The sequence below is a fragment of the Balaenoptera musculus genome, chromosome 20 (assembly GCF_009873245.2).
Source record: "Balaenoptera musculus isolate JJ_BM4_2016_0621 chromosome 20, mBalMus1.pri.v3, whole genome shotgun sequence".
In the NCBI taxonomy this organism is placed as follows: Eukaryota; Metazoa; Chordata; class Mammalia; order Artiodactyla; family Balaenopteridae; genus Balaenoptera; species Balaenoptera musculus.
Genome location: NC_045804.1, coordinates 10,184,726 through 10,209,980, shown reverse-complemented (window position 1 = coordinate 10,209,980; position 25,255 = coordinate 10,184,726). Strand labels below are relative to the sequence as shown.

At 50.2% G+C, this 25,255-nt stretch overlaps 1 protein-coding gene across 13 annotated transcripts in view; it reads left to right on the top strand.

Moving 5' to 3' along the window:
• The window catches only part of RBFOX3 (RNA binding fox-1 homolog 3), a 448,464-nt gene that overhangs the window by 308,968 nt on the left and 114,241 nt on the right, over nucleotides 1-25,255 (top strand). For 12 of the 13 annotated variants that reach the window (XM_036837416.1, XM_036837410.1, XM_036837420.1 and 9 more), the window contains one exon: nucleotides 11,025-11,064. The exons of the other annotated variant lie outside the window; for it this stretch is intronic. The gene's annotated coding sequence lies outside the window, so the exon portion shown is untranslated. The remainder of the gene's footprint in view (nucleotides 1-11,024; nucleotides 11,065-25,255) is intronic. 13 annotated transcript variants of the gene reach the window in all.

Genomic DNA, 25,255 nt, shown 5'->3' with positions numbered 1-25,255 from the left:
CTTCCCAGAGTGGTCCTGGGACGTTGCCTGGACTCCGCCTGGCTCCCATGGACTGTGCAGACAGCTGTCCTGGCACCCAGCTCCCAGCCCTCTCAGCCAAGTCTCTACTTTTATAAGTAGGTTGATCGAGACAGATTTCTGAAAATCTTAGAGGAATGAACAGGTTGGTTTCTTAGGGGATTTGCTCAGGAAATGAGATTTTGCCCATCTCCCAAAGGAGAAAGGATATGTCTAAATTATTGATAGAAAAACATGCTCTTCTAAGAAGCTAGTATAGCAGACCGTCTGTGTGCTGAATGGTGCTGTTTGTCCTGAGTATTAACTCAGCCCCTCCCCCGTCTCCACCACACTCCCCACCCCCGACCCGTGCTGCTCAAGGCGCAACTGGGCAGCCTCCCACCCGCTGCTTATGCCGAGGGGTTGTGTCCTCGGGCCAGACCTGCCCCACGAAGGAGAGGCTGTAAGTACATCGTCAGGTTTCCAAGGATCACCTACAAGGAGACACGTTCCCAACTGTGATTTTGAACACAGCCCTGGCGGACTCTCCATGCTCAGGGGCCGCCGGCTTTTAAAGAAACAGAAGGGACAGGAGCCAAGTGGAGACTGGACGGCCGCCCAGACTTGGCCATCACTGAACTCCATTTCAGCCGAGTTTTGAAGAGAACGTGGCAGTCCCCGGCTCCCTGGGGAACAGCTCAGACGGGGCCCTTTACCTTCATTAGAAAGACCAGCCTCCTCAGCGAAATCAGACCCCAGCACGCGGACGCAACCAGGAAACCAGACCGTCAAAGGTGTTCACACCCCACAGCCCGAGCTGTGCGCATTGCTGTGCCCCTCCTGCCTGGACTCGATACACGTTTGCTGAGTGAATGAGTGAAGGAATGAACTTGGAGACAGGAGCTGTAACGCTGAGCACTCCTCAGCGGGTACACAAGCTGGTGTGGCACCGAGGACAACTTGGAGAACATAAGATGGCGAACGCTTCTACCTGGTATCCCCATCGTGTCCCATAGACGGTTTTGCATCCATTTTCATAACCACACTAAATAAAATAGAAATGTGCCAGTAGGTAGAAGTCAAGATTAGAGAACAGAAAAAGAGAAATAGGAAGGGAAAAGACACCTGTCGAGGCTTTGAAATACAATTAGCGAGGTTGAGCCCTATTTCTTCTCTTTTCTGAACTTGCCAGCAGCCAAAGAAAAATGGGAAACATGGCTGATTGTATGTTTCTCACTGTCTTCAAAAGTGGCTTAAAATGTTCATCAACAGATGAATAAACAAAATGTGGTCTATCCATAGTGGAATATTAGCCTGTAAAAGGTATGAAATTCTGACACCTGCTGCAACATGGAGGAGCTGTGGAGGCACTGTGCTCAGTGAAACGAGTCAGTCACGGAAGGACAAACGCTGTGTGATTCCACTCATATGAGGTCCCTGGAGGAGTCAAATTCACAGAGACAGAAAGGAGGATGGAAGGCACCGGGGCTGGGGGAGAGGATGGAGAGTCAGTGCTTCATGGGGACAGAGTTTCAGTTTGGGAGGATGAAGGAGTTCTGGAGATGGACGGTGGTGATGATTGCACAACAGTGTGAGTGTATTTACCCTTGAACCGTATACCTAAAAATGGTTAAAATGGTCAATTTTTTGTTACATATATTTTACCACAATAAAAAGTCAAACAAAACCCGCAAAACCCCAAACAAATTAAAAAGTGGATTCAAGGGCTTCCCTGGTGGCTCAGTGGTTAAGAATCTGCCTGCCAATGCAGGGGACACAGGTTCGAGCCCTGGTTCAGGAAGATCCCACATGCCGCGGAGCAACTAAGCCCATGCACCACAACTACTGAGCCTGCGCTCTAGAGCCCCCGAGCCACAACTACTGAGCCTGAGTGCCACAACTACTGAGCCCGCACGCCTAGAGCCCCTGCTCCACAAGAGAAGCCACCGCAATGAGAAGCCCGCGCACCACAATGAAGAATAGCCCCCGCTCGCCGCAACTAGAGAAAGCCGGCACGCAGCAACAAAGACCCAACACAGCCAAAAATATATAAATTTATTTTTTTTTAAAAAGTGGATACAAAATACCCGTCAAGGGAACAACGGTTTTCCTGGGGTCTTTCAGCCTGAAAGATGTTTCTCAGGATCCGTTTGCAAGACACCAGCGTGCCGTGCAGCATCCTTCTCCTCGGACCACAGCTCAGCCGTGGCCTCCCCATCCCTCTAGTTTGCATTCGAAAGAACAGCTCTCGGAGGGGTGAGCATCGGAGAGTGGGCATCATCAGAATGACGTCACAGAGGACCAGTGAGTAGGAGGAAGGGCTGCTGGGGTCTGGACCCAGGCTGCCCAGGCCAGGACAAGAGAGGTGCAGCGTGGGTTGGGGCAAATGTCGTGATCATTCTAAGGCGTTTGGAGAAGGCTGGCGGATTAGTGTCCTGGGGCTGCCGTGACACATTTCCACAAACTATGGGGCTTACAGCAACTGAAATTATTCCCTCACAGTCCTGGCGGCCAGAAGCCTGAAATAAAGGTGTCAGCAGGTCCACGATCCCTCCAAAGGCTCTAGCGGCGGATCCTTCCTGCCTCTTCCAGCTTCTGGAGGCCCAGGCTTTGCTTGGCTTGTGGCCACATCACCCTAGTCCCTGCCTCTGTTGTCACATGGCCTCTCTGTGCCTGTGTCTGCTCCTTTTCTGGTTCTTATGGGGACACTCTCATTGGGCTTAAGACCTACCTAATCCAGGATGATCTCCTCTTCGCCCTTAACTGGCTACATCTGCAAAGACCCTCTCTCCCATTCTGAGGTTCCAGGGGGACACACATTTCTGGGGGTACCATTCTACCCAGTACAGCTGGCATCTTCTCCATGGGCTGACGGCCAAGTGGGTTCCGTAGACTTGCTGAAATAACCCAATGCTGGGCTCCTGGCGATAGGGATTGTGTGTTGGAAAGCTCCTCAGGGAGGAGGTGCCACCCCTGCTCTCCCACGTTTCCTCTGTGACTCTGGCCCCTGGATGGTTTCCGTGTCCACAGCGGGTTCTCTGGTCCCTGCCCCACACCATCTGCCACCTGCTTGGTGGCACTGGACATTCTTGTCCCAGCTTTGGTCCTTCGGAGCTGTGTCCACCTTGGGAAAACTCCCTCCCTGGGCCTCACTTTCTGCTCCTGGCCAACCCCAGGACAGAGGGGTGACATGCAGTAGTGCTGACAGACAGCTCAGATGCTGGAAATGCCACTGGTCCTGTGACCACTGAGCTCACTCGAGTCCCAGGTCCATGCTGAGTTCGGCTAACGTGGAGGAGCACCTTCCCCAAGGCCCTCCCCACCAGCTGCCTGCCGACCTCATCCCACCAGACAGAGCCTCCTACACAGCATGAGCAATTGACAGCATCGGGGCTGCTGGCAAAGGCCAAGGCAGCACAGGGACCATGGGACTGGGCCAGGTGGGGATCCGGAAGCTCAGGAGTTTGCAAAGTCCATCACAGCCGGGAGAGCCAGCTGTCCACAGAAGGTCAGAGAAGGGACTGCTGGGGAGTCACAAACAGACAGAAGGGTTTGGCAGACATTGGGCACCAAAGCCACGTGGGTTCTGGGACCAGTGGTCCCACAGTGGGCTGCTGGGCTTTCCCCACCCGCTGCCTGCACACTCAACAGGTGTCAGCTGTGCTGTTCCTGCCGCAGGGCCCACAGGGCCGCCCTTCGGGCAGAGGGTGAGATGGACCCACCTGCTCCCTGACCCCTGGAGCAGGACTAAAGGCCTTGGAGGACCTTGAAGGGGGGACTGTGGCTGGGGGGGGCCCTAATCCCTGCCTGGCCTTCCTGGGAGAGGGGTCTGGGCTGCTCTGAGCACAGAGTAACCTCGCTCCTGCCCTGACGCCCTGCGAGGGCCCATCGGGAGGTGGCTCTTCCCCTGGTGGCCCTGTTTGCTGTGTGCTCAGAACCCCAGTGGGCCCTGCAACCACTGATGGCCAGAACCTGCTAGAACTCCCCAGTCTCCCTTTCAGTGCCTCGGGGTCTCTGAGCCAGGAGCCAGCAGCCCTCCTCTCCCCTCCCCATCTCTCCCCTCCACTCCCCTCCTCTCCTGTCCTCTCCTCTTCTCTCCAAAGGTGAATTTCTTTTCATAAAAAGGAAAAAAAAAAAACACCTTTAAATTGACTTGGCTTTGGAGTTGTGATGACCATCATCAAAAGTCGTGTTTAAGCCACCCACGGTTAATTTTTTATTTATAAAACTGCACCGTTCACCTCCAGTTCCTCTTAGAGCACAAAATAGGCTATTTAATAAAATCCAAAGTAATACAACAAGAGTAGCAGTGGACAGGCAGGGTTTTTAATGCTGCCTCATTACCATCCACCTGGCCTTGTTCCTCCCCAGAAGGTCAAGGTGGGGGAGGGCACCAGGCTCTCTGAGCAGAGACCCTAACCAACAGCATGACCACGGTAGGCAAGGGGCCCCTAAGATCCTTCCTGGGCTGGCGACTGCACTGCAGCAACTTGTACGACGCCAGATAAATCTGCTCTGATCTTAAACAAGAGCCCAGCACCAGTGCTGCACATTTGGGAAGATGCAGAAAGAAAAAAGCAAAGGAAAGAGTGAATGCTGGGGAACGTGCCACGGACTGAACATTTGTGTTCTCCCAAATTCATAGGTTGATGCCCTAACCCCCACCGTGACAGTGTTAGGAGGTGGGGTCTTTGGGAGGTGATTAGGGTTAGATGAGGTCATGAGGATAGGGTCCCGTGATGGGATTAGTGCCCTTCTTATTAGAAGAGACGCCACAGCTCTCTCCCTACTGTGTGAGGACACAGCAAGAAGGCAGCTGTCTGCAAGCAGGGAAGTGGGCTCTCACCAGAACCGAACCACGCCGGCACCTGCATCTCAGTCTTCTAGCCTCCAGAACTGTTTAAGCCCCCCAGGCTGCAGTATTTTTTTATGGCAGCCCGCGTTGACTCAGACACCCAAGCTTCGTCCTGCAGAAATGGGTCTGTGTTGTCACCGGCAGCCTCCTCAGCGCCTTCAGCATCAACAAGCTCTTCCTCTCCCAAACACCCCTGACAGGACAAGCCATTTTCTCTTTGTCCTGGAACATAGGCGTCTGTGGCGGGCTGGGTTATTCTTGCCAGTGGAGCTAAGAAGACAGGTATTGAAAAATGATGGATTCTCCAAACCCTCTTCCCCAAAAGTGCAAGAGGGTGTGGTGCAGTGGACTGGGACTTAAAGTGAAATGGACCTGGATGAATATCTGAGCATCCTTTTTCTCATCGGGAAATCGGGGATCATAATGCCTACCTCATGGGCTGATCTGAGGCTTGTATATTCAGTGTCTGGCACATAATAGATGCTCAATAAATAAGAGACAAGATGGCTACTAGTAAATAATTTTAGCAAATAGTTGGAGTCACAACCAGTCACGAATACATGTTACACTTTCTCCATACCTTTCTACCCCTGCCCCACAGTCAAGTGACTCGGCACCTGGCTGGGAAGAGGAGGGAGGAAGTCCAGGGTGTGCCACGGGAGAGCCACCAGTGAGGGGGCATCTGGGCCACGATGGGAGAGGAGTTTTTCTGGCAAGTCATTTTGCATGACCCACACTAAAAATCGGTTTTACTAATAGATGAGTGTTCTTTTTCTTTTTTCAATGTTATTGACTTATATTGGGTTGGCCAAAAAGTTCATTCGTTTTTAAGTAAAACTAAAAGACATTTTTCATTTTCACCAAGAATTTTATCGAACAATGTATTTACTAACCAAACAAACTTTTTGGCCAACCCAATAGTTGATTTACAATGTTGTGTTAGTTTCAGGTGTTCCCAATCCATCACTCCCCTACCCCCCATCCCCCTTGGCAACCACAAGTCTGTTCTCTTTGTCTGTGAGTCTGTTTCTGTTTCGTAGATGTGTTCATTTATATTGTATTTTAGATTCCACATATAAGTGATATCATATGGTATTTGTCTTTCTCTTTCTGACTTACTTCGCTTAGTAGGATAATCTCTAGGTCCATCCATGTTGCTGCAAATGGCATTATTTCATTCTTTTTTATAGCTGAGTAATATTCCATTGTGTGTGTGTGTGTGTGTGTGTGTGTGTGTGTGTGTGTGTGTATTGAATATATATACCACATCTTTTTTTTTGAGGTTTTTTTTTAATTTTTGAATTTTATTTTATTTAATTTTTTATACAGCAGGTTCTTATTAGTCATCAATTTTATACACATTAGTGTATACATGTCAATCCTAATCGCCCAATTCAGCACACCACCATCCCCACCCCTCCACGGCTTTCCCTCCTTGTTGTCCATACGTTTGCTCTCTACATCTGTGTCTCAACTTCTGCCCTGCAGACCGGTTCATCTGTACCATTTTTCTAGGTTCCACATACGTGCGTTAATATACGATATTTGTTTTTCTCTGACTTACTTCACTCTGTATGACAGTCTCTAGATCCATCCACATCTCAACAAATGACTCAATTTCGTTCTTTTTTACGGCTGAGTAATATTCCATTGTATATATGTACCACAACTTCTTTATCCATTCGTCTGTCGATGGGCATTTAGTATGGTTCCATGTCTTAGACATTGTAAATAGGGCTGTTATGAACATAGGGGTGCAGGATGCGTGTTCTTTTATCCCAAGGGTGATACAAGCAAGTTGAGGTTTAATTTCTGAAAAATCCAGTGGTTTACGGACAGAAGAGAACACAGGTTAAAGGGGGTGACCTCCGTCATTTGGATGGAGTTGAATAAAGGCAGATGCTAATGCTTTTGAGGAGAATTGCAGAGAAAAGCCCAAGAGGAACTCGGCATCAGAGGGGGACAGGGGTGAGGGCAGCAGGTTACGCTGTGAGCTGGTGAAGTCTGTGGTGAAGGAGGACTGAGCAGGGAGACGGTGAGGAATGGTCCCATGGGGTGAGTGTCCATCCACGACGGGACCCCCAGGAGCAAATATCACTCTAGAAGGACCCAGTCCCGCTTCTCAAAATGGTCATCTGGTCCCGATCCCTCGCGGCAAACACTTGCCGGATGGTTCATTCATTCATGCGTCCACCAAACATCCACTGCCTCCGTCTGTATTGGCCCTGCACCAGGTTCTGGGGCCGTGGGGCCGGTGAGATATGGCCTCTGTGGGGTGGGGGTGGGAGTCACAGGCCAGTGGGTGAGTGCCAGATGGTGGGGACTTCCCGCCCCAGCAAAGGGAGAGCAGCCCCGCTCTGGGTAACTCCTTGCCCACCAAGTCTCCCCTGGGAAGTCTGCACTTTCTAGCTCAGCAGACTTCGTGCAGAGGCTGCTGCAGTGGGAGTTGGGCCAGGTGGGGACCCTCTGAGCTTGGTAAATGCGTCTTGCTCTGTTTGGACTCTGCTGAAGGGTTTTCCACGGGTGTGCTCGGGCACTCAGCACGCCTGAGCTGATGATCTGTGCTCCTCCACAAACCTGATCACGGAGGCAAAAATCTCCATAATTGATTATCCCGCCGGGTGGCTGAGAGCAGTGTTTGCTAACTGCGAGGCTGAGAGTCCGCTGCACGTTTCCCGGCCCGCCAGCCCGCCCACGGGCGGGCGTTGTCAGCAAGGCCCATGGAGCAGGGCGAGCCCCAGGCTCCTCCCTCCCTCCTCCTCCAGATGGGCTGGTGAGACAGGGCGGGTGAGGTGAGAGAGTAGAGGGCAGAGGGTGGGAAGATGGGAAATGCTGGGGACGTGGAAGAGGAACGGAGAAGCCAGTGTGTGTCTCAGAATGCAAGACAAGCCCCGTTGGAGTCGGACCATCCCCGTCTGGCTCCCGCCAGGAGGAGAGCCAGACCACAGAGGAAGCAGGTCTACACGGGCCCCACTTCCTTTCCAAGTAGTAAGAGCCTCCAGGGAGGCACAGGTCAAAACTTCATTACTCTGGAGATTCTGTACCCGGACAGAGGAAAGGGAAGAGCCAGGGCAGCTCAGCCTGAAGAAGCACTAGGAAAATAGGCTGGACCGTCACGTGCCACCGAAGCACTAGGAAAATAGGCTGGACCGTCATGTGCCACCGAAGCACTAGGAAAATAGGCTGGACCGTCACGTGCCACCGATGGTGAAGGCATCAGGCTCAGCACGTCCTCCCGACCACCCCTCTGGTTCTGGGTCTTTCAAAACATGGAGGTTCTTTGGAGATGGACATGGGTCCCAGCCTCTGAGACTCCTGACGTGGGCTGAGTCGGTGTAACCGCTGGGTTCAAATGGCATAGGTACCAAATATTTTGACCAAATAAGGACACTTGTAACCATGGGAGACATTTAGGAGAACTCAAGGAGTGACTCAGGACCTTAGGACTAGTGGAGGCTGGGTGGGGGTGGGGACGCCTTGCCAGCCCTGATGTTGCCCAAAGACTGGGAATTCCGGGCCAGAAGCTTCCCTGGCGCTTAGAGGAAATCTGTGGGTTGGACACAGTGGATAAAGGAGAGGGATCTTGGGAGTTGTTTCGGTGGAGGAGAAACAAGGACAGGGAAGCAGGTGGCGCCCCACCCCGAATCCTGGACTAGCCCGCGTTCTCTGGCCCTGCAGCCGCCTGCCCAGCAGGGCAGGCCCCTCCCATCCAACTCCCGCACACTTGGCCCAGAACTGTGCTGCAGCGAGTGTGTGTGTTTGCTCACTGGGGCTGCATGGATTGAATTAAATGGAACCAAATTGAATTGCACTGGGAGGAAAACTCACTTTAAGAAAAAAAACAAAACCAAGAAAAAAGGCAACAATAAGAAAATCCCCCAAATCAACTGAAGGCGGCGGTTGATGAAAGCTGATTGATTCAATCCATCTCGTTTTGTAATGACGCCTTCATTCGACGGTGCCTTCCAATCGCATCGAGTCACTTTGTGAGCTGTGTGTAGACATGTGCCAGAAGTACTTGCTTTTGCCATTTGACTGGGGGGTGGGGGGAGATGCCAAGCAACAAACAGAGGCTATGGGGGGCCACCTCCGCGATGGCCTCTCCTTGTGTGGTTCAAGTTCAGCCACACCTTGGCCCACGGCCCTCCCTGCTGTGGTTGGGGGTTGGGGGTGCGATTTCCCATGAAATACCGCCTTCGTGATTTGCACAAACTCTAACACAGGCCAAGCAGGGTCCACACATTAAATGTTCTCCTTCCACCTTTAATTCTCGTTTCCCACGGAGAAGGGTGCCTCTTTCCGTTTGTGGGTGAGAGGGAGTGCAGCACAGTGGGAACCTGCCAGGGAAACCCGGTTGCCCCAGTTACTGGTGGTGCAGTTGCTTAACCAAAGCGCACCTCAGTTTTTTCACCTGAAAAATGGGGATGGTAAGAGTAGTGCCTGCACCTGGCAGGTAAAATGTGCAAAATAAGTGACAGCATCTACCTGCTCTTCCTGGTGATATTGATGATGGTAATGATGGTGATTTTCTACATCTTAAGAGAGAGGTACAGTCTGACTGCCTTTTGATTTTAGAAGCTTTTCACTTGTCTTTATCCTGTTTATGCTAAGTTTAAAAAAAGAAATACACACACAGTGGAGAGAGGGCGATGGGAAGTGACTTCTTAATGGGTACGTGGTTTCCTTTTGGGGTGATGAAAAAGTTCTAGAACCAGATATGGTGGTGGTTGCACAACAGTGTGAATGTACTTAATACCACTGAATTGTACACTTTAAAATGGCTAAAATGGCAAATTTTATGTTATGTGTATTTTACCACAATAAAAATAGATGTGCAGGATATGTACCTATAAAATTATGAAACATTACTAAAATAAATAAGGAAAATTTAAGTCCAGAAAAAGCACACACACACACACACACACACACACCCTCATTTCTAATCTCTGAAGTGCCCAATGAGAAAAGGGCAGGATTAAGAGTCCAGACACATGTGTGCAGTCCTCAGGCCCCCAGGAATCAGCTTTGTGACTCTAGGCAAGTACCTTGATCTCTCTGGCCCCAGGTTCCTGGATTATAAAAGGAGTTAATGCCTGGCCCCTGCTAGTCTGGCACTAGCTCTGAGCTGCTCCTGCCAATGGAAGCTCCTGGAAGCTGCACCTAATTCCAAACAACACACAACAGTGGCTTCTGAAATCATGTATTTGTGAGATTTAGAATTCTCTTACTTCTCTTTAAGCAATAGCAGCTCTTCCACTTTTCCCTGTGTTACCTTTTTTTTCTTTTTTAATTTTTATTTATTTTATTCATTTATTTTTGGCTGCGTTGGGTCTTTATTGCTGCTCACAGGCTTTCTCTAGTTGCAGTGAGCGGGGGCTATTTTTCGTTGCGGTGCACGAGCTTCTCATTGTGGTGGCTTCTCTTGTTGCGGAGCACGGGCTCTAGGTGCACAGGCTTCAGTAGTTATGGCACGTGGGGTCAGTAGTTGTGGCTCACGGGCTCTAGAGCTCAGGCTCATTAGTTGTGGTGCACGGGCTCAGTTGCTCCACGGCATGTGGGATCTTCCTGGACTAGGGCTCAAACCTGTGATCCCTGCGTTGGCAGGCGGATTCTTAACCACTGTGCCACCAGGGAAGTCCCACCCTGTGTTATCCTTTGACGAATATTAAAATAGATGTGAGCACCATGACCCCACCCAGAGAGACACCTGGGGAGGTGGGGACAAACCAGTGCAGGTGGCAGGAGAACCCAGTTTGGGATTAAACACCACATCCACAATTCACAAAGTCCCCATATGAGAATAACCTGAAAACCAGGTGGGGGTAAGGAAGAAGAGGAGGGGGCAACTCAGAGTTTGGGGCAAAGGGAAGACAGAGAAAAAAACACAAAGGAATACCCCAGAGTGGCAGGGAAAATGAGTTTGGAAAATCTGGACGACAGGACCATGGTGTTCTGTTTCCCTTTGTCTTTGCCTGTTAAATCAGACGTAGACTCCCAGCCACACTGGCCGTGCAGTTTAATGTGGGCAGGTTTCCTCGGCCTCCCAGGGAGATAATGCCTCTTCTTCCAGACTTGACTAGTCAATGAGCAAATCGCAGCCAGCAACCAGATGTGCGATGACGACAATGATTCTAATCCTCTCCCCTTTTTCTCTCTCTTTTTTTTTTCTTAGAGAGCCCACAGTGCCTCGGGAAAAATTGGCTGAATAAAAGGTATAAAGACTTTCTCTTTTTTTTCCTGAATAGTTTTTGACAGATATGCCCATGTTGAACATCTTGGGAGCTGCTGACAATGATTGCTGGGGGTTCTGGGTTTCCTATGCGCTGGAGGGAGGGGATTTGTGGAGGCTGAAGTGGGAGTGGCTTATTTAGCTCTCTTCCCCCAATGGGCCTGTCCAAAATGCCTGGGAAGGCAGGCCTGGGGAGCCAGAGGAGCCGGAAGGGAAATGAGGGGACAGGAGTTTGTTTAAAGGTGACACTGCTTAGCAGCTCCAAGTGGCCAGGGAAGCAATGCTGATTCCTTCCTGGTCCCTGCCCTCCCCTCCCCCCCACCAGGTACTCAGGGCCCAGGTGTGCACCCCTGAACTGCACAGCCTTCTGAACCAAGGGCACCTCAGGCTCACTGGTCCAGGGTGGTCTGACTCCCCTCTGTGGCCTGATCTCCTCGGGGAGGGGGCTCAGTTCCCAATGCCGATCCCCACGGGGGGACTGCACAGTTGTGACCTGAGCCCTGGGTCCCTGTGTTGCTTCCGCCTGCAGCTGATCTCCTTTGTAGATTCACTTTCAGAGTTATACTTTGGGGGGAAAAGTTATTATAAACATAATGTATATTTGTTGTGAACGAAATTAGAAAAGGCAGGTTCGCCATGTATTTGTAACCCTGGGTCCCAGCGGGCTTCTCGTCATGGGCTCCTCGGTCTTGGGCTGCAGGTGACAAGGATGGCAAAGTGTGTTCTCTGATCAGAAACGGAAGTAACGCTGTCAAGTGGGAGGAGTCTGATGCCTTCCTGAGCCAAACACTGGAAATTTAGTTTGGTGTTTGCTTTTGTATTGTTTTTGCCGCAAGCCCACCCTTGCTTGGCCCAGAAGTGGGCGTTGGCCAAATGGAGCTTGACTTGGCCAGGGAGCTTTGTCCTGGAAACCGCTCACCGCAGACCATGGGGGCTATGTGGGGAGGACAGCGTGGGCCCCACTCACTGGCCTTCCATCAGGGCTCCTCTTCTTGTGGCCCTGGGCGACACATGACAGGGTCCCCAGGGAGTGGCCGTCCTGTCTCTGTGAGTGTTCGATGCGTTTCTCTGTAGGAGGGGACAGAGAAAGTGCAGTCAGCCTTGGTCTCATGCTCTTACGGAGTATTGTAACCACAAGGACAGTGGCTTCATATGGCAGCTTTCTTGCCATGCCGTCTTTATAAAATGAGTCTCATTTTACATGGAAGCATACAAACCAGTCTTCAGGTGAATCTGTCTGTGGGATAAAGAGTCCATTTGTGCTCTAAGGAATGATGCGGTGATTTGCTGACTTGAATTTTTGCAGACTTGGTGTTTTAATCAGCTTTATCAAAGTATAATGCACACTCAATCAACTACGTGTATTTAGAGTGTGCAATTTAACGTTTTGACATATGTTTATACCCACAACATCATCGCTACTGTCAAGATACCGAACATATTCACCACCCCCGACACTTTCCTGATGCCCCTTTAACCTCTTCCTCCCACCTTCTCCCAATCCCCTCTTCCCAGGCAAGCACTGATCTGCTTCCTGTCACTATAAAATGGTTTGTTTTTCCTAGAGTTTTATATAAATAGAATCATGCCATATGTACTCTTTTGGGGGCGGTTTAACCTCTTTCACGCAGGATAATTATGTTGAGATTCAACCAGGTGGTGGTATTCATCCATAGTTCATCCTTTTTATTACTGAGTAGTATTCCATGCTATGAATGCACCATAGTTTGTTTATCCATTTAGTCCTTGAAGAACATCTAGGTTGTGTCCAGTTTGGGGCTATTACAAATAAAGCTGCTATGAGCATTTGTGTCCAAGTCTTTGTATAGGCACCTGCTTGCTTTTCTCTTGGGTAAAATACCAAGAATGAAATGGCTGGATCCTATGGAAGGCGTATGTTCAACTTTTTAAGTAAATGCCAAACTGTCTTCCAAAGTGATTGCAGCATTTCACATTCCCACCGGCCAGGTGTGAGGATCACAGTTCTATATTCTCACCAACACTTGGTGTTATCGGTCTTTATAATTTTAACCATTCTAACAGGTATGAAATTGTATTTGGTCGTGGTTTCCATTGCATTGCCCTGATGACAAATGATGTTGAACATCTTTCATGTGGTTGTCTGACGTTCCAAAATTTCCTTTGGTGAAGTGTCTGTTCAAATCTTTGCCTATATTTTTTGGGTGGTTTGTTTTCTTATTGTTGAGTTTGGGGAGTTCTTTATATATTCTTGATACAAGTCCTTTATCAGACACCTGCTTGCAGATATTTTCTTCTAATTGGTCTGACTTTTCATTCTCTCAATAGTGTCCTTTCAAAGAGCTGACTTTTTCATTTGGATAAAGCCTAGTTTACTAATGTGTTCTTCATAGATCATGCTGTATCTAAGAAATCTTAGCCTGACCCAAAGTCACCAAAACTTTTTTCCTCCTATCCGTTCTTCTAAACATTTTATAGGTTTTAGGTGTTACATTTAGGTCTATGATTTATGTTGAGTTCATTTTTGTGTACGGTGGGAGGTATGGCTTCAAGTTCATTTTTCTGCATATGGATAGCCCATGATTTCAGTATTACTTATTAAAAAAAAAAACTGTCCTTTATCCATTGAATTACCTTTTCAGCCTGGTGAAAAATTAGTTGTCATATATGTGTGGGTCCATTTCTGGACTTAGTTGCATTGATCTATTTGTTTACCTTGATGCCATACGATACTGTCATGATTATTGTAGCTTTCTAATAAGTCTGAAAATCAAGTAATGTTAGCCCTCCAGCTTTGTTCTTTTTTTTCAAAGTTGTATTGGCTATTGTAGGTCCCCTAAATTTAGAATCCACACGTGAATTTTTTTTTTAATGCCCACTGGGATTTTGATCCGGATTGCATTTAGTCTATAGATCAACTTGAATCTTAACAGTATTGTCTCCTGACTCATAAACAAGGTATGTCTCCCCAGTTAATTGGGGCTCCTTTCTCTCATCTGTAGTTTGCAATTTTCAGTGTATAGGTCTTACATGTCTCTTGTCAGATTTATCCCTAGGTACTGCATATTTTTTTTTATAGTGGCCACTTTATTCATTTTTAAAGAAAGGGTCCAAGCAGTGGGTGATTGTAGCTGGAGCATAACCTCTAGGTTGCAAAATTTCCCACCTTCCTTCACCCATAAGGAAGAAGCATGTAAAGGAATGTGGTGGAAAAATTAACCCTACTATGAATAGGACTTTTATACTTTCATAAGTAAAGTGGTTTGAAGAGATCTTTTCCCTGTCCCTTTTTGATTTCTTTACCATTTAGATTTTCATCTTTTATTGTATTCTTCTTCCATGGGGGTAGTGATGAAATGTGGTCCAGGATTTCCTCCAACCTGGGAAAAAATACTACTCTCATCCCTCTTTCTACTAACTCTGAGTTATAAAGCCAGGTAGTTGCAACCCAGTGGGACCCAGGAGACAATAAGCATGAGAGAGGCCTCTTAAGCTCACATTTTGTCTGGGCTTCAAACTGGAGGGAAAACCAAGACTTCTTAATCTGACTTATGTTACCACACTAAGGAGAATTTATAGAGATATGTGACTGAATTTCTAGTAATCAATAATGTGTGAATTTTTGTGGAGTATCCCTAGGTATTGCATATTTTATGCTATTTTAAATGGTATTTTTCTTTCAATTTCTGATTGTTTGTTGCTAGTGTATAGAAATACAATTATGTTTTTGGATATCACTCTTCTATCCTGAAACCTTGCTAAACTCACTGACTAGTTCTAGTAGCTTTTTTGTAGATTCCATCAGATTTTCTACATTGATGATCATGCCGTCTGTGAATAAAGACAGTTTTACTCCTTCCTTTCCAGTCTGGAGACGTTTTATTTCTTTTCCTTGCCTTGTTCCACTGACCCTCCAGTAGAACAATGAATAGAAATGGTGAAAATGGACATTCTTGTTTTGTACCTGATCTTAAAAGATAGTAAGCCTTTCACTGTCAAGTATGATATTAGCTGTAGGTTTTTCATAGATTCCCTTCTATTCCTAGTCCCCTTCTATTGCTAGCTTGTTGAAAGTTTTTATCAGTTTTTTATTAGAAATTGATATTGACTTTTGTTAAATTCCTCTCCTGTGTCTACTGAAATGGTCATATGCTTTTCCTTTTTTAGTTTGTTAAAAAAACAACTTTTACATATATACACTAATATGTATAAAATGGATAACTAATAAGAACCTGCTGTATAAAAAAATAAATTAAATAAAATTCAAAAATTCAAAAAAAAAATAAAGAGGATCATTTTCCTCTATTTGCTGCCTTAAAAAAAAAAACTTTAAAAACTTGGTGAATTATATTCATTGATTTTCAAACTCTAATCCAGCATAGGCTTATGTCTATCATCTCACTATTTTTTTTTCTCATTTGTTCTTTATTCCCTCTTCCCTCTTTTATTGCTTTCTTTTGGATTGAGTATTTTTTTATTATTCCATTTTATCTCCATTCTTGACGTATTAGCTATACCTCTTATTTTGTTATTTTGATGGTTGCTTTAGAGTTTACAGTGTATATATTTAGCTAATTACAGTCTACCTTCAGGTGATATTAACCCACTTGGCACAAGTATAAGTACACTTCCATTTCTCCCCCCTTGACCTTCATGCTATTATTACCATGCATTTTATTTATGCATGTGTAATAAACCTTACAAAACCTTACAATGCTGTTTTTTGTTTAAATGGTTATATTTTAAAGAGATTTAAGTAATAAGGAAAAAGTCATATATTTATCCATATAGTTACCACTTCTGGTGGCCTAGAGCACAGGCTCTAGGCGCACGGGCTTCGGTAGTCATGGCTCGCGGGCTCTAGAGTACAGGCTCAGTAGTTGTGGCGCACGGGCTTAGTTGCTCTGCGGCATGTGGGATCTTCCCGGACCAGGGCTCGACCCCATATTCCCTGCATTGGCAGGCGGATTCTTAACCACTGCGCCACCAGGGAAACCCATGCCTGGTAATCTTTAATTGGATGCTACATACTGTAAATTTTATCTTCTTGGGTGCTGGATACTTTTATTCGTATAAATACTCTTGAGCTTTGTTCTGGGATGCAATAAAGTTATTTAGAGAGAGTTTGATCCTCTCAGATCTTGCTTTTAAGATTTGTTAGACAGGCCCCAAGGCATGGTTAGTCTAGGTTCAGTGTCCCCTGCTACCAAGGCAAGCCCCTCTGAGCTCCATGAACCGGGAAGTGTCCCAGTCTGGCTGGGGCTGGTAAGGACACACACTATTCCTGGCCCCGAGTGAGTGCCAAGCACGGTTTCCTCTAATCCTTTCAGATGGTTCTTCCCTCAAATGCATGTGCTGATGAGTACTCAGCTGAATACTCAGTGGGGACCCTCTGCAGTTCTCCAGGATCCCTGCTCTTTCCAGCTCTCTCCTCTCTGCTATCCAGTCTTGCAGCTCCAGCCAACTTGGTCTCCCCAGCTCTCAGCTCTGTCTCAGCTCAAGGACAACACCAGGCTCTACTTGGGGTCCCGGCACTTTGGCCTGAAAACTCTCTAGATGGCAGGCTGTGGGGACTCGCCTCACTGGTTTCCCATCTCTCAGAGATCACTGTCTTTCATTGTCTGGTGTCCAGTGTCTTAAGAACCACTCTTGTCTCAAGACACCGGGGTGGAAGGGGGCAGAGCTCCTGAGAAGGAGGCAGGATGAGGCGCTGGTCAAGGCACCTCGGGCCTGGGAGTGAGAGGTCCAAGTGTAGAGACAAACACCATTGTCTCATTTTCCTTGAGAATGGCCCACCCACTGCCCACCTCAATTAAGAGGAATCTGCAGTATCAAGAGCTTAGCTCTTAGAAGATCGTTACAAAGGGCTCTTCACAAAATCTCTTCTCAGGAAATTTTTGATTGTAAAGAATAAGGGGGGAGGGGCAGGACAATACCTCCAAGCCTCTTAAAACCTCAGTGGTGGTGAGGTCAGAAACCCCCCAGTGGTGGGGAAGAAGGGAACCGAGAGTCCCTCAGCAGCCCCAACTGCCTCATGGTTTAAGCATATCGGGGGCAGCGTCCACCTTGACCCCAATACAAGTAACTGAGCAAGGAGGAGGACCTGTCAGAGGCTAAGACCATTCACTCCTCCAAATTGCAGTCTCCACACCCCCTCCGCTGAGCCAGGCACGGCAGGAGCTGCACTCTTAGTCCTTTATCTGTGCATGGCATCTCCCCGCTTACGAGGGGCTCACACAGCTGTCAGCTCATTCAACATGCTATCCCATTGACCGTAGGGTCCATCTTATAGATGGGGCAAACTGAGGCTTAGGATGGGTAAATGATTTGCCCAGGCTCATGCTGCCGGGCTTCTTTTCATGCCGCCCGGGCTTCTTTTCATGCCAAGAATATCCCTTGAGCAAAGTTGATGATCCCTGTAAGAGAGTGTGGGTTTCTTGAGCTTGGGTTTCTGAGCCCCTTCCCAGCCATGGCTCCACCTGCCACACCAAAGGAGCTAACTGACCAGCACGGGACACAGAGGACTCGACCCCGCCTGGCCCACTAGGGCTCTCCCGACCTTTGACAGAGCATTTCCATTATCAGGGTTGTCAGCAGTCTAGCTTCATGGGGCTGCAAAGCTCCTGACTCAGTGTAGAGCTTTTTTTAGGAATATCAGACGTCAGGAGCTCTTTGATGTATATGCACACATGTGTTTGGACTAGTGCATCAGTTAGGTTGCCATAGTGGGAATAAAAACAAAGGGTGGGGGGAAAATGCCTGAAAATGTTGATCACAAAGGGTTCACCCAAACCCATGGCTATTTCTAACTCCAAGGCCAAAGCTACACTGTACCAGCAACGTGGGCACTGCTTGCCAGAAAATCAGCTCCCAAACCGTCAAGCTCTGCGTTGCAGGGACTGACAAGTATCCCCAGAGCCTCCCTTGGCTTTCAAGATGTATCCAGCTGGGTGGCTTTGTGCCACCCATAAAATAAGCAGGACATGAAACATTTGAGATGGGATTAGAGGACAACAGAAAGAGGCTATGTGTGTGCATCCATGTATGTGCGAAAGTATAAAAACCCCGAGTCTGTGTTTTCCCCCGAGTATTAATTACGGTTGGAGAGGAGGCTTGTCCGGGCGTGTTCGGCTTGGGCAGAGTAATTTATCATCTGGTTTCAAGGAGCGGAAGGCGGGTCACGGTGCAGAGAGCAAGACACACATCTCTCTCTCTCAGAATTCACAGCCGCCCCACCTGCTCCGGAGCGGACAGCTTTGCCCAAGGCACGTGCCAGAGGGAGCACAGAGAGCTCGCAGGCAGCACTCTGGGAGAGAAGGGAGCTAGTGAGGCCTTGACACGGCCTGCATAAGACAGAACCCGTCGTGGGAAAAGCCTGTGCGGGCAGCTTGAAAGGAGAAACTGTCCAGTCTCTCTCGGACGTCTGCCCCTGTTGGGGGGACGGGCAGAAAGACATGGGCGCCAGCCAGGTTGGCTGCCCACACCGGATTCCTTCTGATCCTGCAGGCCTTTCCTCAAGGCCAACAGAAGGGCCAGAGGTCTCTGGGATCCACGGGGGTGGTCCACAAAGAAGGCAGGTTTTATTCATTTTGGTGGCTGAAAAGCAGGGTTACGTATCAGCTCACCACTTAGCAAAGTGGAGGTCCCTCCCCATGTGACGAGGTTGTAATTCGGGACCTCCCTGGCCTTGGTGAGGTGACCAGAAAGGCAAGACCAGCACAGAGGACTGGGCCGCCCTCCCTCTGCCCCTGGGTCCCTCCACCCTCACCTGAGCACTAGGGTCACCCCCTATGTCCCCTGAGTGGCTCAGGGTCTTCCCGGGCACTTTGCTTTTGTCCTTTCTACCATCACATGCATGCTCCTGTCTACTGCTGCTGCAGGCGGATGCCAGACACCTGAGCCTGGAGTGACCACACCCTCACTTTCAGCAACAAGTGTTTTTCTGAAAAGTTATAAAGTATATAATAATGAGTACTGGCCCCAGGTCAGCTCTCCTTACTACCCTTCCCCTCGAAGCCCAGCCAGCAGACACTGAGAGGGACCCTGCTCCTGCACGAAATCCTCCTGGGAAGGCCCTGGGCGGCACCAGTGATCCCGTCCACGCCGGTGCCATGAGCACCTACTATGCTCCAGGGCCTGTGCTAGGTGCTCAGGACACCACCCTGAACCAGCCAGACTGATACCCGAGCAAATAATCACCCCTTCCTGGCGGGGGGCGGGGGGTGGGTGGCACACCTCCAGCCAGTCTATGGGAATAAAGGGAAAACCACTCAGAGGCAGAGGTCCAACTTGCCTCCATGGATGTGCTCTCACCTGCTGCTCAACTCACAGCTTCAGTCTCTCGGGGCTTCTGTTCTTCCTCTGCTGGATTTAGCCTTCCGGGATTCGGCACATAGAATCGGTGGTCTCGGCCAAACCAGCAAGAAATCTCCAGGCTTCTTTGCTGGGTGTCCAGCCTCCTGACTCTCTGGTATCTGCAGATGCATTAGAGGGAAGGAGGGAAGGAGAGGAGAGGCAGGAATGAGGATGGAGCAGAGCGAGACGGGGTCAGAGGAGCGTCTGCAGCTGCTTCTGCAGGCCAAGCCACGAAGGAAGTCACTGCCCAGAAGGCTGAGGGTCCCCGAGGCTGGCCGGGCCCCAGAGACTCCTGAACAACTTGCCGAGTGGGAGTTTTTCCTTCTCCGGTTTCTTGGTGAATAAATTCACTTGCCCCCCCACACTCCGACTTTCACACCTGCTTCTCTCTTCATTCTTATAATTGCAAATTCCCTTGATTGAATTTATAGTGGTGATCATTTATCAGACACCACCTGTGTTCCAGGCCCTTTACCTTGGTGATTTCTAAACCTCATAACCATCCCGGAAAGTAAATGATTCTATCCCATTTTGCCAAAAAGGAAACTGAGGCTCAGAGAGGTTAAGTAACTTTCTCAAAGCCACGCTGCAAGTCAGCAGCTGAGCTGGAATTAGCCCAGGTCTGCGTGATGCCAGATTCAGGCTCCTTCTGCCCCAGCAGTTTGACCCTCAGGAGGTGCCTGGTGCCGTCAAAGACACCACAAACACATGTTCTCTTGATCAAGGTTGGAAGGATAGGAGAGGACTGATAATTGAGCCAAGAAACCATCCCCACTCCTCTGTGGGCACTGGCTCTGAAGAAATCCTTAGGGTGAGTGGAGATGGTCTTAAGGTCTTCCTTCTGAGATACCTGGCCCGCCCCCTTTTTAAGGACTGTGCACAGGGGTTTTAATGATGAGCTGGACCTTGTAACTTGCCCCTCGTCAGCTCAAATCCTCTCAGGGCTGCCAGTTCTCTTAAAGAAAAGCCAAAGTCATCACAACACCCTCCCATGTGAGACCCCATGTGATCTGACCCCATTATTCCTCTGACCACCTCTCCCACTGCTCCCCTTCACTCTCCGTACTCCAGCTCATGGGGCCACTTTGCCTGTTCTCTGAATAGCCAGACACATCCCATGACAGCCTTTGCCTGGGGTACTCCTTCTGCTGGAACATTCCTCCCAAAGAGCCTCAGGTCTCCTTCCCTTGGCTCCTCCAGATTGGCCTGAACATCACCTCGTAAATTAGGCCCACCCTGACCACACCCTCTTCTAATTGGGGACTGGATAGCAGTAGTTAGGTGCATTCGCAATTGTCTGAATGATTATCTCCAAAGAGCACTGGCTCCTGGGGTGTCCCTAGTGGTATGCCACAAGGCTCTGCTCTCAACCCTATGCTAGCCGGGATTTTTATCAGTGATTTATGTAAGCGCGTAATAGACATGATGCTCAGATTCTGGTTAATCTGAAACTGGGAAGAATAACTAATGCTAGCTAGGACCATAGATGAAACTGAGCTAAATTTAATAAGAATAAATGTAAAATCTTGCTCTGAGGTCCAAAAACACTAAATTGATGAATGTAAGAGAGGGAAGACTCAGGGGTTTTAACTGATAGTAAGTTCAGTACAATTACGGGGACTGCCTCAGTCCATCCGGGCCGCTGTAACAGAACACCACAGACCCGGCAGCTTATTAAGAAAAGGTATTTATTGCTAACATTTCTGGAAGCTGGAGTCCAAGGTCAGGGTGCCAGCAGGGTCGGGTTCTGGTGAGGGCCCTCTTTTGGGTTTCAGATCGCCGTTTTCTCATTGTGTCCTCACGTGGAAAGCAGAAGCAGGAAGCAATCAGGACATTTATCCCATCACAGGGGCCCCACCATCATGACCTCATCTGACCCTAATCACCTCCCAAAGGCCCCACCTCCTAATACCATCACATTGTGGGTCACGGATTCAACATGTGAATTTGAGGGGGGGAAACATTTAGTCTATAATAGTGACGAAATAGCTTATCCAGACTGGGGACACTGTTACCTGTAAACCCAGAGTGTCCCAGACAAGCTGGAGGGTGCAGTCACCCTGAGTATAAGTGGTTGCCTCAAAAGCTCATGTTATTTGGGTCACGTGAGTGAAGGTACATTCCCAGATTATGGAAGGCGGAAGCTTGTTGGAGCCCCCCTGGACCATTGGGATCACTTTGAAGGCACCACTATGATGCTTCATGCGAATCCCCAGGGAAACAGCTGTAGGGATGAGAGCTGTTTGCCTGGTGGAGGAAGATTGGGCAGCCAGACTGTCTGTCTTGGAGTGTCCGAGGGCTGGCCTGCCGAAGGGAAAGGTGGTTTGCTCCACGTGGCCTCAGATCAACTGAGGTCAGAGGGAGGAGTCCAGGCGGCAGGTTTTAAGGGCTGTCTAAAGGGAGAACTTTCTAAGGATGACAGCTGGCCGGCGATGGATGAGTTCCTTTCCAACCCTGAAGGCTGCAGAGGAGTTTCATTTGTTGAAAGGGGAGGGCCAGGTGACTCCGCAGGCTCTCTGTGGGAGGCTGGCCACCACGTGTTACTGTTCAGGAAGAAGACTCTGCAGCACTTCTTTAGATCAGGACACACGGAGAGCCCGCCGGGTGTGATGGTGTGTGAGGGGTCAGGTGTGAATTCAAGCCTGCCTTCCCTTTGCGCCCCACCTTTCCCTTGCTTCTCTTGCCCCTCTCTCAGAGCTGAGGTGGGTTTCCCCTTCCCAAGCCCCCCCTCCTGCTGCTGAATTGTTGAAAGTGTTGTTTGCTCTCTTGCTGTGCTGGAGGGGCACTGCCGCAGAGCAGCTGAGCTTGGATTGTGTGGACGGTGACCCTTAGAATGCCCTCCCCATCCCCACTGGTTGGGGGAGCTGCTCCCAGACCCTCTTCCTTCTCGCCTCATCATTTCTTAGTCATAACTGCTGGCGTTCTGACCGGAGCATGCTGCATCCTCTCCATGTCTCATGCCACCAGCTGCAGGGCTGTGGATTGCGTCTGTGGCAGATGTCACCACCCAGCCCAGGTGCAGAGCCAAGTCTCTATGCTGGGGCCCTGCGGCGTGCCCCTGTGGCTGACAAACTGAAGACCTCCAGGGCGTGGGGGACGTGGCCTGCCAACTGGGGGCCACCCTGATGTGTGTGCCACCTTGGTACACTTGTGGGGGCAGGGTCGTCATGTAGATGTGAGTGTGTGTGCACCCACATGTGTGCAGGGAGGGACCTGTGCATTTGTGTATGTGTGTGGGTGCAGAAATGCATGCAGCTGTGTCGCGGGCTCCTGCATTTCCACGTGTGTGCACTCAGGCGTGCATTTTTATAGCAGACACCCTAGAGCTTAATTCGACGCAGGCGCTGCCCGCGAGACATTGCCATCTGAGCCAGTCTTTCTAGAGAGGGTGATAGTGTGGCCACCCCAGAGCACAGAGGATGCCAGGAGACGTGCGACTTATTCAGGGACAGTGCTGGTGGCATGGGCAGGTCCCTGGGGGATAGAGAGGCACGCAAGAAAGGGTGAGCTCCCAAAATGCTCGGGGTGGGGGAGGGCAGACCTCCCACCCACATCTCATAGGTGTGGCCCAAACCCTCCAGACCTGAGCCTCCAGCCTGTTGGCTTGTCAACAGTGACCCAGATCATGGAGGAAACTGCTTCTTTCTCTCCATGAGGGGTTGCCCCACCTCCGCCCTCCCTAAAGGGCAGCCCAGCCATGCTCTGCAGCCTTTAAGTTCTCTATTCAGCCCCGTGGCCCACGTGTTCAGGCATCTGCTGTGTGCCCAGCACCAAGTATAGGGGCAAGGCCGCATGACCGGGCTGGATGCCACAGAAAGTAAGGACGGGCTCTCAAGACCACTAGTGGTGGGCGCTCTGGTCCCAGTGAGCTTTCTATGTCCAAAGCCTGGTTCCACAGGGCTCTCTGGACACACTCAGAGGAAATGTGACCAGGTGCCAGCCCTGAGCACTGTGTCGACAAGTGCGGCTGCTCAACACCTCGGCAAGGACCCAGGGGAGGATGCCCAGGGACATGGGGTGGGTGTCAGGGCAGGGTGGGGGGTGGCTTTTGAAAAGCACAGGGCACCAGGCCCTTCCTCAAGCCTCAGGGAGGCGGGGAGACCCATCTCCACTCTGATGTCCTGTTTCTCCATCACTCATCCTCAAGTGGTACGAGGGTACAGGCTTTTTATGCATCTTATTTGATCACTGATCATTTGATCAATCTTATCCAATCACTGAAACAGCCTAGGAGCATGGCTGGCTTTGTCACCTCAGTTAGAAATGAGTAAATTGAGGCTCAGAGCACAGCTGTGACTGGCAGAGCTGGGTCTGCAGGCTCTAGGGCCTCCGAAGCCTCCAGCCAGGCTTGCTCCCTGGCACGGGCCAACTCATAAGTGCTGGCACCCCCAGGGAGCCCTAGAGCTCATCAGACCTGCTAGAAATCAGGCAGTGGGTTCCTAGGGCATCAGGCCTTCTCTGAACATCTTTTCCATGCTCCAATGTTTGTGGCTTGTGAAGGATTTTGTAACACAGTTACAGAGCATTCAACAAGAGCACACAAACACCCCTGCCCTCTGAGACCCTCCCCCTGCACCCCAACCCTTCCCCATACCCATCAGCATCCTCGCCAGCCCCAGAGGTTTAAAGTCTGACATCACTGCCTCTGTCCTGGTGCCTCCTTTGGGCTCGTCCAGGCTGGGAAGCACAGGCTGGGGCTTGGAGGGGAGCCAGGGGCTCCCAGCCCCCGAACCCCACCTCCTCCTTCTCTGTCCAGCCCTCCTCCTTTCTCAGCCAGGTCCCCCTGGGGTGGGGATGACGGGGCATGGATAGGGTGCTTCCCACTGCGGCCAGTCATGAAACCTCCCTGTGCCCCCCACCCCCGCAGCTGGCCGTAATGGGGTGGGAGGGGCTCCTTCTGACCTGAGCAGGCCAGAAGCCACCCTCCAGGCAAGGGAAGGGCTGGGCTTATCAGAGGTGGTCCCCATCCTCTCCCAGCCTGAAGGCACCAGCCCAGGCCCAAGGGTGACAGGAGGCCCGCCACCTACTGCCACTCTCCACGCATAGGAACCCCATCCCCATATCTGGCCTCTGGGCCTCAGTTTCCCCCGTTGGAAGAAACCTTAAGAACCATAGAAAGAATGGCTTCCTTTCTTTATCTTTTGTTCCTTCAAAGAGGGGGCAATGGCCTTGGGGGGGGCAGGTCTTGCCTTCAGGCCGACGGTGGATCTGCCTCCCACCTGGCCTGGGGCGGGGCCTGGATCCCTAGTGGGCTGGTGACCTTAGGCAGCCCTGGCCTGAGGCAATGGTCAGGGAGGCCAGCCATCTGGGCCAGCCAGCTTTGGGCAGGCCTGAGCAGGAATCCAGAAGGCTGGCCGCTCTGCAGGGCTGCATGTCTGCAAGAGGCACCCCCAGCAGCACAGCGGCTCATGGGGAGGGCAGCCTGGAAGACGCTGAGGCAGGACGGCTGTGGGACACAGACACGCACACATGGGGTCCCAGGCACTGCCACCCTCTCACCGTCCCCCACGCTGCACTCAACTTCTGGCCCGGCTGCAGCAGTGCCTCATCTCGGCTTGGCCTCAGTCCAGCGCCCAGAGCCAGCCACTCTGTACCTCTGCGTCCACAGCTGCTTCTCCTCCCTCCCCACCGGCTCCCAGACTTGGGGCTGGGGTCTCAGGGGCAGGTCTCCCCTCTGTTCCTACCATCTTCCGTCTTCCCACCTCTGAAGCCAAGAGCAACCTTTCGAGAAAACAAACGGTGGTCCTTTTCTCCCACTCTCTCTGTTCTTCTCACCTCGGAGGAGGTCTCCCCTTCCCCATCCGGTATGGTGAGATCTGTTAGGCTGGGAGATTTTGCCT